Source organism: Chlorocebus sabaeus, chromosome 10 (assembly GCF_047675955.1).
Source record: "Chlorocebus sabaeus isolate Y175 chromosome 10, mChlSab1.0.hap1, whole genome shotgun sequence".
NCBI classification, from domain to species: Eukaryota; Metazoa; Chordata; class Mammalia; order Primates; family Cercopithecidae; genus Chlorocebus; species Chlorocebus sabaeus.
Genome location: NC_132913.1, coordinates 22,266,328 through 22,286,670, shown reverse-complemented (window position 1 = coordinate 22,286,670; position 20,343 = coordinate 22,266,328).

Here is a 20,343-nt window from a genome sequence, read left to right as displayed (position 1 = left end):
TGAGTGTTAGTCTAATCCTCTAGTGTACTCACATGCATCTGGAATTGACTAGAAGAAAATCAATCAGAAGACTACCAAGTTTCAAAGAAATTTCATTGCTAAACAAAAGCTTTGACTATTTCAATGGTACAATACCCTCTGGATCCTCTAGTTGGTAAGCAGGAAGAAGGATGAAAATGTTATGCATTCCCCACCTCTTCAGAGGTAGCCAAGGAAGACATGCAAAAGGAAGAAAAATCTCTCCAAGGACAGAGCCAGGGGCAAAGAAGAATAACAAACTAGGGAGCTACCCCCAGAGAGCACTATCAGGACTCAAATAAGAAAATTCACTCATTGTCAAGGTAAGGGGCCTTCGAAATGCTTGTCATTCCATAACTGCTAAGGACCAGTAACTGAGTTGTGTCTGGCATCCTTCCTTTTCAGGATCCTGTCCTGAGGTTATCCCATCTGTGCTCTATCACTAAATATTGCATGTGGGGTGGGAAGAGAACTTGTCCTTTTAGTATACAAGTTGCTAAGCCAAGAGAGGGAATATTCACAACTCATGGAGAGACTACACATCACTCAGAAATTGTGGACTTTGAGCTAGATACATTGACTGGATACTTTGGGTCAGATCTTTGTTGGGAGGGGAATGAATTGTATTGTGTGTGGGAATAAGGGAGCATATGGATGTTTAGTGACCAGAGGGGCAGATGGTAGCAGGGATATCTTTCTGATCACTACACGTTTGTGGGTGGAGTTTTGTTGGGAAGAAGCTTCCCAGCCAGGACCACATTTCCCAGCCTCCTTGCAGTTGAGTGAGACCATGTGACTTGCTCTGGCCAATGACATGTGAACAGAGGTAATGTGTGTCCCTTCCAGTTTGTGATCGTTAAGTACCCCGTGGACCTTCCTTCCCCATATTCTTTTCCCATCATATGGGCACCTCGGAGTCCAGGAATTGGCAAGTGATACCATTAAGCTTTGTGTTCCCACCCAGATTTCATCTTGAATTGTAATTTCCAGGTGTCGAGGGAGAAACCTGGTGGGAAGTGATTGGATTATGGGGGCGGTTCCCCCATGCTGTTCTCATGATAGTGAGTTCTCACAAGATCTGATGGTTTTATAAGAGTTTGAAAGTTGTTCTTCACTCTTCTCTCTCCTGCCACCATGTGAGAAGGTCCAAGCTTGCTTCCCCTTCGCCTTCCACCATGATTGTAAGTTTTCTGAGGCCTCCCAGCCATGTGGAACTGGAAGTCAATTAAACCTCTTTCCTTTACAAATTACCCAGTCTCAGGTATTTTTTATAGCAGTGTGAAAATGGACTAATACAACAGAACAAGATAGAAAGAGCCTAGATCCCAGAGTAACCACTTCAAGGAAGGCCACCTAGAAAATATATTCAGGAATACCCACACTGGATAATGAGAAATAATCTCCATCAACTTAAGTCCCTGTGATTTTGTTGTTGTTGTTGTTGTTGTTACAGCAGCTGGTGTGAATTAGCCTAATACAACCAGCATAGGTGGGTGCAGAGAGGTAAAAAAAAATCACACTGTGGTGAGGAAGCTAAAATAGTTTGATACTATTGAAATATACGATGAACAGAGAGAAGTGGCAGGAGGAGAGGTTGAAAAGGTAGACAAAATAGAGAAGTGTTTCTCAAGGTGTGACTCATGAGCTGCCTGTATCAGAATCATTTGGGAGTCTAATTAAAAATTCAGAGACTCCACCCCTGGCTGACAGACCCTCTTAAGAAGGAAATCATAAAGATACATTTTTAACAAGAACCTAAGTGATTCAAATGCACACCGTAAGTTGAGAACTGCCTAGCTGGATGGTGACGGACCTTGTGTATCATTTTGAGATTTCTTTATTTTCTTATGCAGTCAATTGTCTGGTGAAAGCTAATTTAGAGGGCAGAAATATGATTATATCTTAGTAGGGATAAACTCCTTGAGGACAAAGGTTTGGTTGGTTTGGGTTACTTCTGTATCCTTAGTGCCTTAAAAAGTATCCAGAGTTATGTAGGTACTCAGTAAATAGTTTTTGAATAAAAGAGTCAAATCTGAGTTTTAAATCAGAATTGACAAGGAAGTGGGGATAATGAATTAGAAGAGAAGATAATGGCTGCCGAGTGACCTGTTAGGAAGCTATTAAAATTGTTCAGGTGTGAGATGATGTATCTTTAAGTTAAGGCAATGGCAGTAAGAATAGAAGAGAGGATGGTTTTGAAATCGATTTAGAAGGATAAACTGGTGTGAGTTAGTGAACGATTTAAGTAAGTGGGTAGGAGAAAGAGAAGAGTCTAAGACTCTGATTTTTTTTCTTGGCTGATGAAATTGATGATGGCGCTATTAACATCAGTAGTCAAATCAGTTTTCAGGAGAAGATGATGCTTTCAGTGCTGTCTATCTTGAGTTTGACATTTTGATAAAACATATTTGATACATGGTTGTCTGTATGTTTCAAGAGCATGTGCAAAAGAACTGGGCTATAGATGTAGATTTGGGAGTCTTCCATTCATTTCATTTATTGATTCATTCAATAAACAAACATGTACTCAATGTTTACCTCATTAGACACTTGCCTAGGGGTTAGACAAACAAAGATGCTTTTAAAAGTCTTAGAGTTTCATGAAAGGACTGGAGTAGTAATCACCCTGAAAAAGATATGCCCATGGAGGCCACAGAGGCGCACCCAACCCAACTGGGAGGTTGAGAGAAAGTTTTGTGGTGGAGGCCTTAAGAGAAACTGCACTCTAAGTAGAAGCATCCCCATGGACAGAAGTCAGTTGCAGCAAATTCAGGGAGTTAGAAGCCAAACTGCAATGGGTTGAGGAGTGAATGGAAGATTAGAAAGCAAGGGCAGTGAGTTTAAGACAACTGTTTTGTGAAATTTTGAGGAGAAAGGACAAAGAAAAGAAATAGGTCAGTAGCTAGAGGGAGCATTAAAGAGATCCAAAAATTCCATTTAGAAAAAGAGAGAGTCAATTTTTTTTTTTTTTTTTTTTTTTTTTTTTTAAGAAGGAGCAGGAAAGGTTGAAGTTATAAGAGAGAGAGGAGAAAACTGATGAAGCAAAGCCACAGAGGAGACAGGACAGGATGGGGTACATTCAGGGTGATAGAAAGAGCTGTGGACAGGAGATGAAAGGCCTCTTCCCCTGCTCGTGTGGGGAGGGAGTGCACGACGGAGATTTTGTCTGGACGTGGGAGGGAGGACTGGAAAGCGGGAGCTGCAGGGTGCGTGTGTGGCAAGCACTGTGAGGGGTTTTGGAGATGGAGGACTGCACAAGCCAGCATAGAATTTGCTCCTTGGGTTTAAATGAGAAAAGGAAAACGAAAAAGAAAAAGCTATAGTATTTAAAGAGAAGCTAAAAACCAATCAATACAACATGCCAGAAAACTCATTTTGCCTGAGGATGATTTTCATTTTTATAAAGATATATTTGTTCCCAAAGTAGGAGAACTCTAGTGCATCCCAGTAAGCTGTTAGGTATCTATCTTTACAACCCTGTGCCCAGGAGAGTGCCTGATCCATGACAGGCACTAAAAGAAAAAAGCTGCTGTATGATTCCTGGGCCCAGTCAACACCTCTAGAACATCTTTATCTGTTCCTCACAGCTATACATTTGGATTATAATGAAACAAATATTCTAATTAATTCTAATTACTAACAATTAAAAGTAATAGCCAACCACATCAGTAAAATACCTTCTCCTAAAGGCCCTGGACCAACGAAAATAGCAAGCATTACATTCAGAAGGCCTGAACATGGTTCCATACAATTGGGATAGAATTCATGACACCACTTCGGGTTACTCAGAGTGCTTTGTAGGCCTCTTTATATTCAGACAAGATTCTTTTGGATTTAGAGTAAGATTTAAATAATCTCCTAAAACAACATATGTTCAACTCATAACTGTTACCAAACATATGCTCAGAATGGGTAAGCCAGAAGCTGTGATTTATGCAAGAAGAGAAGGCAGCATGTATGTCTATCCTATTCTGTTCTCAGATTCCCTGCAGAGCCAATATGAAAATAGTCATGGAAATTTCATTATTTCATTCTTCAGATGAACCCGAAGAGTGAAATAGGAATGGAATTGGATCGAAGATGCTACATTCCCACCACACCCACCACCAGCAGCGTCCCGTCATCTTCAGCAGCAGCAGCACTTTGAAAAGATCTGCAGCCTCTGCACAGAGCAAGGCGCTGTACTGGTGATCACAGGCGCGGGCCATGCACTTGGGAAGCTTACCGCAGTCCAGAGACACAGCTGGAGGAAGAAAGAACATTAACTCGTGACTAGATGTGGCTGTCTCCCAGACATGTGACCTGAGCCAATTCATAATTCAGGCCAGTGGTTCTCTATCCTCACTACTTTTAAAAATCGGGTTATACAAACCCCTACCCCTGGTCAACTGTATCAGTCTGAAAGGAAGGATATGTTAGGGGATCCAGGCATCTGGGATTTTTAAAGGTTCCTGTACACTTTTTAATTAAATTTTTATTTTGAGATACAGATTCACATGCAGCTGCGCAAAATGATACAGAGAGATCCGGTGTACGCTTTGCATGATTTCTCCTGATGGGAACATCTTGCAAAAGGATAGTACAATATCACAACAGAATACCAACATTGATACCATAAAATACCGAGCAGTCTGATCACAACAGTCCCTCATGTTACTCTTAACCACACGCACCTGCTTTTCACTGCCACCTCCTTAGTAACCCCTGGTAAACACTAACCTCTTCTCCATTTTTACAATTTTGTCACTTTGAGAACAGGATATAAATGGAACCATACAGTATGTGATCTTAGGGATTAGCTTTTTTTCTTTACTCAGCCTAATACCCCTGAGATCCAACCGTATGGTTGTGTTTATCAATATTTTGTTCCTTTTTATGGCTGAGTAGTGTTCCAGAGTTTAACTGTCCACTTGTTAAAGGATGTGTTGTTTCCTATTTTAGGCTATTTTAATAAAATGGCTGTGAACATTTGTGCATAGGTTTGTGTGTGAAAATCAGTGTGATGGGGCGGAGCAAGATGGCCGAATAGGAACAGCTCCAGTCTCCAACTCCCAGCGCGAGTGACACAGAAGACCGGCGATTTCTGCATTTTCAACTGAGGTACTGGGTTCATCTCACTGGGGAGTGCCAGATGATCGGTGCTGGTCAGCTGCTGCAGCCTGACCAGCGAGAGCTGAAGCAGGGCGAGGCATTGCCTCACCTGGGAAGCGCAAGGGGGAAGGGAATCCCTTTTCCTAGCCAGGGGAACTGAGACACACAACACCTGGAAAATCGGGTAACTCCCACCCCAATACTGCGCTTTAAGCAAACAGGCACACCAGGAGATCATATCCCACACCTGGCCGGGAGGGTCCCACACCCACGGAGCCTCCCTCATTGCTAGCACAGCAGTCTGTGATCTACCAGCAAGGCAGCAGCGAGGCTGGGGGAGGGGCGCCCGCCATTGCTGAGGCTTAAGTAGGTAAACAAAGCTTCTGGGAAGCTCGAACTGGGTGGAGCTCACAGCAGCTCAAGGAAACCTGCCTGTCTCTGTAGACTCCACCTCTGGGGACAGGGCACAGTAAACAATAACAAACGCAGCAGAAAGCTCTGCAGACGCAAACGACTCTGTCTGACAGCTTTGAAGAGAGCAGTGGATCTCCCAACACGGAGGTTGAGATCTGAGAAGGGACAGACTCCCTGCTCAAGTGGGTCCCTGACCCCTGAGTAGCCTAACTGGGAGACATCCCCCACTAGGGGCAGTCTGACACCCCACACCTCATAGGGTGGAGTACACCCCTGAGAGGAAGCTTCCAAAGCAAGAATCAGACAGGTACACTCGCTGTTCAGAAATATTCTATCTTCTGCAGCCTCTGCTGCTGATACCCAGGCAAACAGGGTCTGGAGTGGACCTCAAGCAATCTCCAACAGACCTACAGCTGAGGGTCCTGACTGTTAGAAGGAAAACTATCAAACAGGAAGGACACCTACACCAAAACCCCATCAGTACATCACCATCATCAAAGACCAGAGGCAGATAAAACCACAAAGATGGGGAAAAAGCAGGGCAGAAAAGCTGGAAATTCAAAAAATAAGAGCGCATCTCCCCCGGCAAAGGAGCGCAGCTCATCGCCAGCAACGGATCAAAGCTGGACGGAGAATGACTTCGACGAGATGAGAGAAGAAGGTTTCAGTCCATCAAATTTCTCAGAGCTAAAGGAGGAATTACGTACCCAGCGCAAAGAAACTAAAAATCTTGAAAAAAAAGTGGAAGAATTGATGGCTAGAGTAATTAATGCAGAGAAGCTCATAAACAAAATGAAAGAGACGAAAACCATGACACGAGAAATACGTGACAAATGCACAAGCTTCATTAATCAACTCGATCAACTGGAAGAAAGAACGTCAGCGATTGAGGATCAAATGAATGAAATGAAGCGAGAAGAGAAACCAAAAGAAAAAAGAAGAAAAAGAAATGAACAAAGCCTGCAAGAAGTATGGGATTATGTAAAAAGACCAAATCTACGTCTGATTGGGGTGCCTGAAAGTGACAGGGAAAATGGAACCAAGTTGGAAAACACTCTGCAGGATATCATCCAGGAGAACTTCCCCAACCTAGTAGGGCAGGCCAACATTCAAATCCAGGAAATACAGAGAACGCCACAAAGATACTCCTCGAGAAGAGCAACTCCAAGACACATAATTGCCAGATTCACCAAAGTTGAAATGAAGGAAAAAATCTTAAGGGCAGCCAGAGAGAAAGGTCGGGTTACCCACAAAGGGAAGCCCATCAGACTAACAGCAGATCTCTCGGCAGAAACTCTTCAAGCCAGAAGAGAGTGGGGGCCAATATTCAACATTCTTAAAGAAAAGAATTTTAAACCCAGAATTTTATATCCAGCCAAACTAAGTTTCATAAGTGAAGGAGAAATAAAATCCTTTACAGATAAGCAAATGCTTAGAGATTTTGTCACCACCAGGCCTGCCTTACAAGAGACCCTGAAGGAAGCACTAAACATGGAAAGGAACAACCGATACCAGCCATTGCAAAAACATGCCAAAATGTAAAGACCATCAAGGCTAGGAAGAAACTGCATCAACTAACGAGCAAAATAACCAGTTAATATCATAATGGCAGGATCAAGTTCACACATAACAATCTTAACCTTAAATGTAAATGGACTAAATGCTCCAATTAAAAGACACAGACTGGCAAACTGGATAAAGAGTCAAGATCCATCAGTCTGCTGTATTCAGGAGACCCATCTCACACGCAGAGACATACATAGGCTCAAAATAAAGGGATGGAGGAAGATTTACCAAGCAAATGGAGAACAAAAAAAAGCGGGGGTTGCAATACTAGTCTCTGATAAAACAGACTTTAAACCATCAAAGATCAAAAGAGACAAAGAAGGCCATTACATAATGGTAAAGGGATCAATTCAACAGGAAGAGCTAACTATCCTAAATATATATGCACCCAATACAGGAGCACCCAGATTCATAAAGCAAGTCCTTAGAGACTTACAAAGAGACTTAGACTCCCATACAATAATAATGGGAGACTTCAACACTCCACTGTCAACATTAGACAGATCAACGAGACAGAAAGTTAACAAGGATCTCCAGGAATTGAACTCATCTCTGCAGCAAGCAGACCTAATAGACATTTATAGAACTCTCCACCCCAAATCAACAGAATATACATTCTTCTCAGCACCACATCGTACTTACTCCAAAATTGACCACGTAATTGGAAGTAAAGCACTCCTCAGCAAATGTACAAGAACAGAAATTATAACAAACTGTCTCTCAGACCACAGTGCAATCAAACTAGAACTCAGGACTAAGAAACTCAATCAAAACCGCTCAACTACATGGAAACTGAACAACCTGCTCCTGAATGACTACTGGGTACATAACGAAATGAAGGCAGAAATAAAGATGTTCTTTGAAACCAATGAGAACAAAGATACAACATACCAGAATCTCTGGGACACATTTAAAGCAGTGTGTAGAGGGAAATTTATAGCACTAAATGCCCACAAGAGAAAGCAGGAAAGATCTAAAATTGACACTCTAACATCACAATTAAAAGAACTAGAGAAGCAAGAGCAAACACATTCGAAAGCTAGCAAAAGGCAAGAAATAACTACGATCAGAGCAGAACTGAAGGAGATAGAGACACAAAAAACCCTCCAAAAAATCAATGAATCCAGGAGTTGGTTTTTTGAAAAGATCAACAAAATTGACAGACCACTAGCAAGACTAATAAAGAAGAAAAGAGAGAAGAATCAAATCGACGCAATTAAAAATGATAAAGGGGATATCACCACCGACCCCACAGAAATACAAACTACCATCAGAGAATACTATAAACACCTCTACGCAAATAAACTGGAAAATCTAGAAGAAATGGATAATTTCATGGACACTTACACTCTTCCAAGACTAAACCAGGAAGAAGTTGAATCCCTGAATAGACCAATAGCAGGCTCTGAAATTGAGGCAATAATTAATAGCCTACCAACCAAAAAAAGTCCAGGACCAGATGGATTCACAGCTGAATTCTACCAGAGGTACAAGGAGGAGTTGGTACCATTCCTTCTGAAACTATTCCAATCAATAGAAAAAGAGGGAATCCTCCCTAACTCATTTTATGAGGCCAACATCATCCTGATACCAAAGCCTGGCAGAGACACAACAATAAAAGAGAATTTTAGACCAATATCCCTGATGAACATCGATGCAAAAATCCTCAATAAAATACTGGCAAACCGGATTCAGCAACACATCAAAAAGCTTATCCACCATGATCAAGTGGGCTTCATCCCTGGGATGCAAGGCTGGTTCAACATTCGCAAATCAATAAACATAATCCAGCATATAAACAGAACCAAAGACAAGAACCACATCATTATCTCAATAGATGCAGAAAAGGCTTTTGACAAAATTCAACAGCCCTTCATGCTAAAAACGCTCAATAAACTCGGTATTGATGGAACGTACCTCAAAATAATAAGAGCTATTTATGACAAACCCACAGCCAATATCATACTGAATGGGCAAAAACTGGAAAAATTCCCTTTGAAAACTGGCACAAGACAGGGATGCCCTCTCTCACCACTCCTATTCAACATAGTGTTGGAAGTTCTGGCTAGGGCAATCAGGCAAGAGAAAGAAATCAAGGGGATTCAGTTAGGAAAAGAAGAAGTCAAATTGTCCCTGTTTGCAGACGACATGATTGTATATTTAGAAAACCCCATTGTCTCAGCCCAAAATCTCCTTAAGCTGATCAGCAACTTCAGCAAAGTCTCAGGATACAAAATTAATGTGCAAAAATCACAAGCATTCTTATACACCAGTAACAGACAAACAGAGAGCCAAATCAGGAATGAACTTCCATTCACAATTGCTTCAAAGAGAATAAAATACCTAGGAATCCAACTTACAAGGGATGTAAAGGGCCTCTTCAAGGAGAACTACAAACCACTGCTCAGTGAAATAAAAGAGGACACAAACAAATGGAAGAACATACCATGCTCATGGATAGGAAGAATCAATATCGTGAAAATGGCCATACTGCCCAAGGTAATTTATAGATTCAATGCCATCCCCATCAAGCTACCAATGAGTTTCTTCACAGAATTGGAAAAAACTGCTTTAAAGTTCATATGGAACCAAAAAAGAGCCCGCATCTCCAAGACAATCCTAAATCAAAAGAACAAAGCTGGAGGCATCACGCTACCTGACTTCAAACTATACTACAAGGCTACAGTAACCAAAACAGCATGGTACTGGTACCAAAACAGAGATATAGACCAATGGAACAGAACAGAGTCCTCAGAAATAATACCACACATCTACAGCCATCTGATCTTTGACAAACCCGAGAGAAACAAGAAATGGGGAAAGGATTCCCTATTTAATAAATGGTGCTGGGAAAATTGGCTAGCCATAAGTAGAAAGCTGAAACTGGATCCTTTCCTTACTCCTTATACGAAAATTAATTCAAGATGGATTAGAGACTTAAATGTTAGACCTAATACCATAAAAATCCTAGAGGAAAACCTAGGTAGTACCATTCAGGACATAGGCATGGGCAAGGACTTCATGTCTAAAACACCAAAAGCAACGGCAGCAAAAGCCAAAATTGACAAATGGGATCTCATTAAACTAAAGAGCTTCTGCACAGCAAAAGAAACTACCATCAGAGTGAACAGGCAACCTACAGAATGGGAGAAAATTTTTGCAATCTACTCATCTGACAAAGGGCTAATATCCAGAACCTACAAAGAACTCATACAAATTTACAAGAAAAAAACAAACAACCCCATCAAAAAGTGGGCAAAGCATATGAACAGACATTTCTCAAAAGAAGACATTCATACAGCCAACAGACACATGAAAAAATGCTCATCATCACTGGCCATCAGAGAAATGCAAATCAAAACCACAATGAGATACCATCTCACACCAGTTAGAATGGCAATCATTAAAAAGTCAGGAAACAACAGGTGCTGGAGAGGATGTGGAGAAATAGGAACACTTTTACACTGTTGGTGGGATTGTAAACTAGTTCAACCATTATGGAAAACAGTATGGCGATTCCTCAAGGATCTAGAACTAGATGTACCATATGACCCAGCCATCCCATTACTGGGTATATACCCAAAGGATTATAAATTATGCTGCTATAAAGACACATGCACACGTATGTTTATTGCAGCACTATTCACAATAGCAAAGACTTGGAATCAACCCAAATGTCCATCAGTGACAGATTGGATTAAGAAAATGTGGCACATATACACCATGGAATACTATGCAGCCATAAAAAAGGATGAGTTTGTGTCCTTTGTAGGGACATGGATGCAGCTGGAAACCATCATTCTTAGCAAACTATCACAAGAACAGAAAACCAAACACCGCATGTTCTCACTCATAGGCGGGAACTGAACAATGAGATCACTTGGACTCGGGAAGGGGAACATCACACACCGGGGCCTATCATGGGGAGGGGGGAGGGGGGAGGGATTGCATTGGGAGTTATACCTGATGTAAATGACGAGTTGATGGGTGCAGCACACCAACATGGCACAAGTATACATATGTAACAAACCTGCACGTTGTGCACATGTACCCTACAACTTAAAGTATAATAATAATAAATAAATTTAAAAATAAAAATAAAAATAAAAAAAAAAAAAAGAAAATCAGTGTGATTTCTTTGAGATAAATTCCCAAGTGTACATTTGCCCAGTCATAAGATAGTTGCATATTTAATAAGAAACTGCAAAATTGTTTCTCAGAATGGCCATACCATTTTACATTCCCATTAGCAATGTAGGAATGATCCAGTTTCTCTGCATCCTTCTCAGCATTTGTTGCTGTCACTGATTTTGTTTTAGATATTCTGTATTTCTCATTGTAGTTTAAATTTGCATTTACCTGATGGCTAATGACGTCGGACATATTTTCCTGTGCTTATTTGCCATCTGCACATCCTCTTCAGTGCTTTATCCATTTTCTAGTTGGATCATATCATTTCTTAATGTTGACTTTAGAGGGTATTTTATACATATGTATATGTATGTATCTATTCATAAAATATATAAAAATTATATATATATTCCAGAGACGAGGCCTTTGTCATATACATGGTTTATAATTTTTTTCTCTCAGTTTGTAGACTACCTTTTCATCCTCTTAAAAAGGTCTTTCATTGAGCAAAAGTTTTAAATTTTGATAAGGTCTGATTTATCAGTTTTCCTTTTATGGATTATGTTATTGGTTTTCTTTAGTTACTCCTTAGCTTAGATGTGCTAGCAAGAAGTTCTCTTAGTTTTGCTTCTTTTGCAAATGTCTTTATTTCCCCTTTATTTGAGGAGGACATTTTCACCAGATAGAGAATTCAGAGCTGACAATTCTTTCCTTTTCATACCTGAAAAATGTTATATCGCTTCCTTCTCGGCCTTCATGCTTTTAGAGTAGAAACACACTATCTACTGAAATAGGTGGTATAAGCAGTGTATCATTTCTCACTGGCTGCCCTCAAGATGTGTTAGTTTTCAGAAGTATAATTACACTGCCTTAACAGGGATTTGTTTGGGTTTATCCTACTTGGGATTCATTCAGCTTGTTGAACATATAGGTTTATATCTTTTTGCCATATTTTAGAGTTTTCAGCCATCATTTCTTTGAATGCCTTTTCAGTTCCATTGTCTCTCTCCTTTTTTTCTGGAATGCTGATGAGACAAATGTTACTCTTTTGGTTTTGTCTCATGTGTCCCTGAGACTGTTCATCTTTATTTTCAGGCTATTTTCTCTCTATTGTTTATATTTGGTAAATTCTATTTATCTTTCCTCAAGTTTGTGGAGTTTCTCCTCTGTCATCTCCACTCTGCTATGCAGTTCGTTCAGCAAGGCTTTTATTTCAGTTATTGTATTTTTTCAATTCTATGATTTCCATTTAATTCCTTTTTATGTTATATTTCTTTGCTGAGATTTTCCAGTTTGTCCCTTTGTTTCAAGAGAATTTGTAATTGCTTACTGGAGACTGTGGAATGTGGAATGTATTTCTTCCTGTGGATAGAGGTCAAAAAGTTTTAAAACACTTAGAAATGTAGAGACTAAAAATGCAGGAAGTACAGATGTCTTAAATTTAGAATAGCTAGAACTTCTTATTACCATAATAATATATAGGACCCAGAACATGTCCCCAGCTCTAATTGGAGATATTTGTTCCAGAAATCACCTCATCTGTGAGGTTCTCCCTGACCTCTCTGCCCAGAGAGGTTCCATCCCGACCTCTTCTGAACTATATTTTGGTTGTCTCCGTTGCACTTGTTACTCTGTAATGTATCTGTTTACGTGTCTGTTTTTTCTAATAGACTGAGGTTAGAGAGTGAGTTGTATTCACATATGTGTCTAATCCAGTAATAGAAACATAGTATTTTCTAAATTGATCGTCCAAAGATAAATAAGGCATCAGTAGATGAATCATCAATAGATGCAAATCTAGTGGGTGAAACTTTAGTGAGAAACAGGATATTTACACAGTGTACAGTGGTTATATTAGAGAATGCTCTTTTTAGGAAATACATACCAGAGTATTTGAAGGAGGGAGGGAGAGAGAATATGTCACTCTTCTGTAAGTTTAAAATTATTTCAAAGTTTAGAGTTTGGTAGGTGAATTAATAAATTAAAGACAAATGTTCTTAACAAGTACAGAGAGTAATGGTCTTATGGCTAGTTGGTCATGGAGACAACTCGACTGCGTTTATGTAATTCACACAGAGACTGCTTAGGTGTTTTTGTTCTAAGACCACAAGGCAGGAACAAAGTTCAGACCCGCTCTATCGACAAAACTTCAAGAATAGGAGGCCTTGACAATGCTTGTGTGTATCACCAGTCCATCTCATTTAGCTGGACCAAAGGGTCACTTCACAGTTACAAGTTGGTTGGTGACCAGGACATCCAGTCGAAAGGCATGGTAGCTCATGCCTATAATCCCAGCACTTTGAGAGGCTAAGGCAAGAAGACAGCTTGAACCCAGGAGTTAGAGACCAGCCTGGGCACAAAGAGAGTCCCATCTCTATAAAATTGTTTTTTAAAAAACTAGCCCGGCATGATGGCATGTGCCTGTAGTCCCAGCCACTTCAGGAGGCTGAGGCAGGAAGCTCTCTTGAGCCCAGGAGTTCAAGGCTGCAGTGAGCTATGATTTCACCACTGCACTACAGCCTGGGTGACAGAGCAAGACCCTGTCTCCAAGCAATAAATAAATAAATAAATGGTCTAAATGGTCAGAATCCTCATGGCTATGGGAAAGTACCAGCTGCCTGTCTTTTACCCACCTCACCCCTGTTCAGGCACATAGTTAGCACTGTGTCAGTCACAGGTTTCCCATCTTGACTTTCTCTCTCCAGAGTAAAAAATCCCCACCAACAAGCTCATTTAGAAAGAATTCCCTTGCAAACTTTCTATGCAAGTTTATGGGCATATGCTTTATTATTTCTTTAAAATTGTAGGAAGGCAAGGCTCAGTTTGCTGTTCTGTAGTATTACATTTGCAGTATTATAATAGCACCGAACTGCTAGGCTGAGAGTTCTGATTCAAATGACCAGTTGCTCTACGCACCCATCAGTTCAAACAACTTGGTTTCTATTCAGTGATTTTACCAGGTGTCTGGCCCAATTGCATAAATCAAGTGTTGTCTCAACATAGAGCAAATCTAACTATCCAATGCCATAATCTCCTCTTGGCCCAGGATGACTGCAAAAAGACATCCCCAGGACACTGGAAACAGAAGACGGTTTGGTAATTGTATCCCTTTTGTGAAGCAAAGTGACTTATACTTGCACAACTCCTGGTTGGCCCCAATACCCAGGGGTTGATGGGGAAATAGAAAGGTGAAAGGAGAAGGTGGTTCTGGGTCCTTCATAAACTGAAGGTTAGGGAAGGGATGCCTCAGACTAGATGTAGACCCCAAGCCCCTGTTTTCTGCTACGATGTTGAAAACGTGCCTTTTAACCTACAAGGCTTTTAATTTTCTGCCTCTCTTTTCTATGTCCCTGGACACTTTGCGGTCTCAGGAGAATTCAGGGTCAAACATGATCATTTATAACAATTCCCACAATAAAATGCTATGGGATGATGACGCCAAGCTCCAACTTTAATTTCTCTTGTGAACCATTATATTTCCTGAAAACAAAGATATATGCAAGGAAGAGACAAAGGGATATAAGGAAGGGAACCAGAGTGGGAATTAGGAGGCTCCCAGGCTCTAATCCCAGCTGAGTTATAATTCATAGTGAGCTGGGTGACTTCAAGCAAAACCCATAACTTTTGCATTCTTAGCTACAAAATGAGAGTTTAGATTCAATGATCTCTAAGATCACTATTATATCTAAAACAGTGCTTCTAAGTAAACAATTCTCCTTTGCAAAACTAACCCCCTCAGCAGACTGGACTGGATAGGCCAAATGGACCCCTGTCTCCCAGACACTTCATAGTTAAGGTTAAGGTTACTTTTAGCAACCTTTTAGATCTAGATTTCAGTACCTAATCCTGAATATAATATATGTACATGTGTGTGTATGTGTACAGACAGATAAATAGTTTGGATACTTGGATAGTCACATAGATACACTTATAAATATGAACACACATATTATATATACTATATAATAGATACTAAATATTCTGTATATACACTATATGTGTGTGTGTATTTTTAACTACCTAATCACATACTACTTCACAAACAAGAGGAATCACTCATTAGTAAAAGAGGCCAATTTTAAAACATTACAAAGGTCACATTTACACAAAATATATAGGACATCACCATAAGTCCATTGACAAGAACCAGAGTCAGGCCACAGAACAAGCAAAAAATATCCAGAATGGGAGGACAGGAAACTTCAAAGAAGACATCCTCAAAGGCATCAGCATGCAGACCACACCTGCCAGTGCATATCAAGTGAGAGCTCAGACACACAAGGTGGTGCTAATGTGGATAAAATATGGATAAGAAGAGACAAGATACCAGCTAAATGAATAAAATTGAGACATTGGAAAAATGAAACACAGCCCTTCGAGCCAAGTGGCCAACATCAATATCCAATTCAGACAAGTCTGGAAAGGTGATGTACAGACTACCAAACAGAGCAGAAACTCTGAATGATTTCAAGAGTCATACTTCCTGTGTACCTGTAGACAGACAAGGATGCAGAACCCTGCTGGAGAGCCTGCCAGTGGGAAGGGTAGACTGAGTGCGAGGCTGCAGGCAAAAGACCCAAGTCCCAGCTGGGTGCAGTGCCTCACATCTGTAATCCCAGCACTTTGGGAGGCCAAGGTGGGCGGATCACTTGAGGTCAGGAGTTTGAAACCAGCCTGACCAACATGGTAAGACCCTGTTTCTACTAAAAACACAAAACAATTGGCCAGGCATGGTGGTGGGTACCTGTAATCTCAGCTACTTGGGAGGCTGAGGCAGGAGAACTGCTTGAACCCAGGAGGTGGAGGTTGCAGTGAGCAAAAATCACGCCACTACACTCCAGCCTGGGCAACAAAGCAAGACTCCATCTAAAAAAAAAAAAAAGACCCAGGTCCCAGACACAAGTCAACCACTACCTAGGAAGTGTGTTATGTAACTTTTTGTCTGTATCTTTTTTCAGGAAATCAAGGCACAACCAGCAATTCTTCCCTCACAGTGTGATTGGAAGAGTGAAACAAGAGAATGGATGTGAAAACCCTTTGGAGAAATGTATCATCCACTCTGTATACAGATGTAAATGATTACTATTTTTATTGAATCATTAGAATCAAGTCAGAATACATTATTCAGGGAGGGTCTCGGGATGTGGGCAGCTCTCTCATTTGGGAGGAGTTTTGGAGGGAAGCATCTTGTGTGTAGGACCAGAATCCCCAGTGAGCATGTGTGGTTACCACTTCCAAGTGTACAAGCATTCTCATCCCCTTGACCTCCATGTCCCTCCTGACACAAGGAAGCAAGCTCTTCTTACCAGCTACGGCTCCCTCTGATTCTGACTTCTAAAGGACGGTGATTATCCTCTTTTTATACAAACCCCACTGATCAAATCCCTCAGGATTTCCCCATAGATACCCTCTGCCATTTTACCATGGCCCCTCTGTTCTTCTGTCCTTCTGCTGCCTCTGATATTTCCCTGTTCATTTATCCTCATGCTAAATGATTTCCATCTTGTACCTGTCACCACTCTGGTCTAGGTGTCTATAGTGTCACTCTGGGCTGACAACACCAACTTCCAAACTTCTCTCTGCTTTCAGTCTCTAATATTTCTACCTTAGATTACACCCATTTTTTCTAAAATTCTGCTTTTATTACATCATGCATTTCTACTTTTATTACATCATCCATTTCTACCTTTATTACATCATCCATTTCTACTTTTTTTGAACTATAAAAGTCACATACTTTTCATAATATTTTCTGTCAATTCAAAAATATATAAAGAGAAAAAAATTCCATAAGACTGATCTTACTCTCACCCTCAGGGTAAGCTAAGGGCATAACTCAAGAAGGCAAATTTGCACATTCCAAGCTAAATGAGTCCTGGTTGTAGCTTTCCACTGAATGCTTACAAAGACAGAACATGTGGAGGAGTAATGATCTTGTATTTCCTTTAGACCTGTGGTTTCCAAAGTGCACCCTTCAGGGACAGTGGAGTCACATACAGGTGCTTCAGGGACCAACGAGGGGCTGAGGGACTTTAGGGGTCTCTTGCCCCCTTCAATTAGCACACCTCCACTTTTCTTTATTTCCTGTTCTGCCTTTCCAGGTAAGATATCATTAGAAGAAAAAACCTGTTGCAAAAAATAATAATAATTTGAAAACCATTCCTTAGAGACTATCTTCCCTAAGTATCTCTTCTCTCAGATTGAATTCTGATAGGGGTTAGAGAGTTGACGATTTGAGGTTATTCTCCCTGACAAGTGTCTGGAAGGCAGATGGTCTATGTTATTGGTTGAGAAAAGATTGATAAGTTCTATGTACAAGGCAAAGAAGTGGTTGGTTTGATATTTTGTTATGAAGTCTTCAAAACTATACTGTAAGATTCCTGCAGGGGAAGGATGGTGTCTTACGTGCCCATGCATATCCTACAATCATCCAAACCAGTGTCTTGAAGATATTGAGGAGGTCTTCACACTCACTTTGATCTGTGCTGGACCCATTTCAGCCATCAGTTTCCCTCCTGGGCTTATGAAGTGCTCGATGTGTGTTTTGAGGGCCATTAATGTCTGAAGCAGAGCCACATGTTCTAACTTGCCTCATCTTATACATTTCCCAGAAGAATGCCTGGGAAGATTTGAAATATTTGCAGACTCCTCCCCTCATCCTTCTTCCTCCTGACTCTCAAGTTATCCCACCTGAGGTGTTTTTTTCCAGATCAGCTATGCTGTGACAGCACACTCCAGCTTGGTCAGAGGACCAGCTCAATAAAGGGTTCCAGTCCCCACAGAACTGCCTTCCTTTACGCTCACTCTACACTGAGGAGCAATATAAGAGTTCTCCATTTTCCCTCACTTTTATCAAAACTTAGCCACTCTGTGTTCCAAGTCCATATCTTATTCCAGCTGATCTAACAAACTGTTAAGAGTTAACAAGTCCAGGGAAGTCCATACCTTAGGCTGAATCATTGTGTTTCTATTGCATAACACAGTTTTAATCTGACAGAGGCTGATAATTACTAACAAACACAAGTTGGTAAGAGGTGGTATTTTAAGACTGCAAGAGTCTTCAAATCAAAATAAATAGGTAGTATCTGCCTAGGTCTTATTACATGGGTATATGAAAATAACTTACATGCCTTTCCCACTCCATGACAGTCAGAAGAAATCAAAGAATCTTCCTTCCCATGGCCACACCCGGGACACTCTAGACTTGGTCCCATTTACTGAATAGAGTGGGGGCCTCCTGTTTGCACAGAGATGTTCTTCAAACAACAGGAAGCCATCTTTTCCCACAAATAATTGTTGGGTATCTGCTCTTCATTAGGCACTGTGCTAAATACTAGGGTGCCAATGATGAATAGGACAAATTCCCTGCCCTCATGGGCATATAATCTAGTAAGAGAGACAGACATTAAAAAGGCAATTACAATAAAGTATATTAAGAGCTATTATAGGGAAGGAACTGGAAGTTCACAGCCCACATCCCAGGGTTAGAATACCTGCACCAGGGGTTTATTACACCTTTTCTCTCTCTGTGGTCAACCACATTGACTCTTCCACCTCCATACCAGTATCCTATCTCATGGAAAACAGACTTGAGTTTCATCACTGTAGACACTACTGACATATGCCTTTTGTGTGCTGAAGACAGCCCATAGGAAGAGGATTTTTGAAAATAAGGGCCTAATTAATATTGTTGACTTTAATGATGGAAGTCATAAAATAAATAAATAAATAATAAAAATAAAAAAAGAATCTAAAGTATATGAAAATTCAGTGACATTCTCAGGGAGCTTTAGTTCTCACCAAAACTGGGAAACTCACATCCAGAGTCATGCTAAGGTGCTCCACCCACAAATTAAACTATGCAAGGAAGTTTGTTTTACTTTTTCTTATCAAGACCCTCTTTTCTCCATTCATCAAAATTTTGTTCCAAGCCCTCAGCCTCCCCCTTTACAACCTAAACTTGGTAGAGTTCAGATTTGCATCTAGCACACCGGGGAGACCAACTCAAGTCCCCATATAGGACACATTGGACATGGACCTTGGATGATTGAAATGAGGAGGGAATCCTCTCTTCATTTGCTTGCAGATGATCCATTTAGGCGAGGGAGAACTCTTCTTGGAATGCCTTCAGCCTATGAGGGCCAAGTAGGAAACTGTGGTAGAACCCCGAAAGGAAACAGCTAGGAGGCCACTGAAGGGATGATTCTGCTCTAGGTTCTAGGTGTGAAGGATCACAGGGGAAGAAACTCAAAGTTCACAAATGGTTCTGTTCACCTAACCAGAGCAGAAGTGTAGCTAGGACCTGGTGTAGAAACCAGAGAGAAATGATTCATACGAAGTGGTTTCTCTTGTGTCTTTTTTAATACTTCAAGGGAGCTGGATAATGGTTTGAAACTTTGGGATTCTGGACATCAGTGTCCTTTGAGGAAGTGACCGACAAACTAGGGGGAGGAAGTGAAGACAGGAACGAAGAACATGGGGGCGAAGGCGGCAGTGAGCAGAAAGGGGTGTTGTTAGTGTCTCTGGGTTCAGGTAACAGCTCCCTTGCCCAGGGAGGGGGCAGATGGCAGCCCCTTGTTTGAGCCTCAGGTACTTACTACCCTACCATTTGTGATTTCCCCACATCCTGCCTACGTCTTTATAGATAATCTCTTTATTAAACTCTCAAGTTACCCACTTTGAGTAAGCTATGTCCTGCCTTTGACATAGCTCGACATGTAATTTAAGAAAATTCATAGATGAGTTGAAGGGGTTTAACAAAGATATTAGAGGAGAAAGGGACATCAAGTTGCAGGAAGAACATACTAGGAGGTATGAAGAGAAACTAGGAGGCATTAGAAAGAAGGGTGGAGCCAGATGACTAAAGGCCTTCTATTTCATGCTATGAAATTTTAACTTGGTCCTATAGCCACTGAAGTGCAAAGCACGATCAGTGTTACAAATCTGGGATGGAAGTATAAGAACAAAAGCAGGAAATCCTACAGGGTCCTACAAAAGTTCAGATGAGGAATGTTTTGAAATATGCTGTAGAAATTGGAGTTTTTTTCTCAATTAAGGGTCTTCATCTATATACACAGTTCACTAAGAGGAACATGAAAGAGAGAGATATCAAACAAAAAAAAA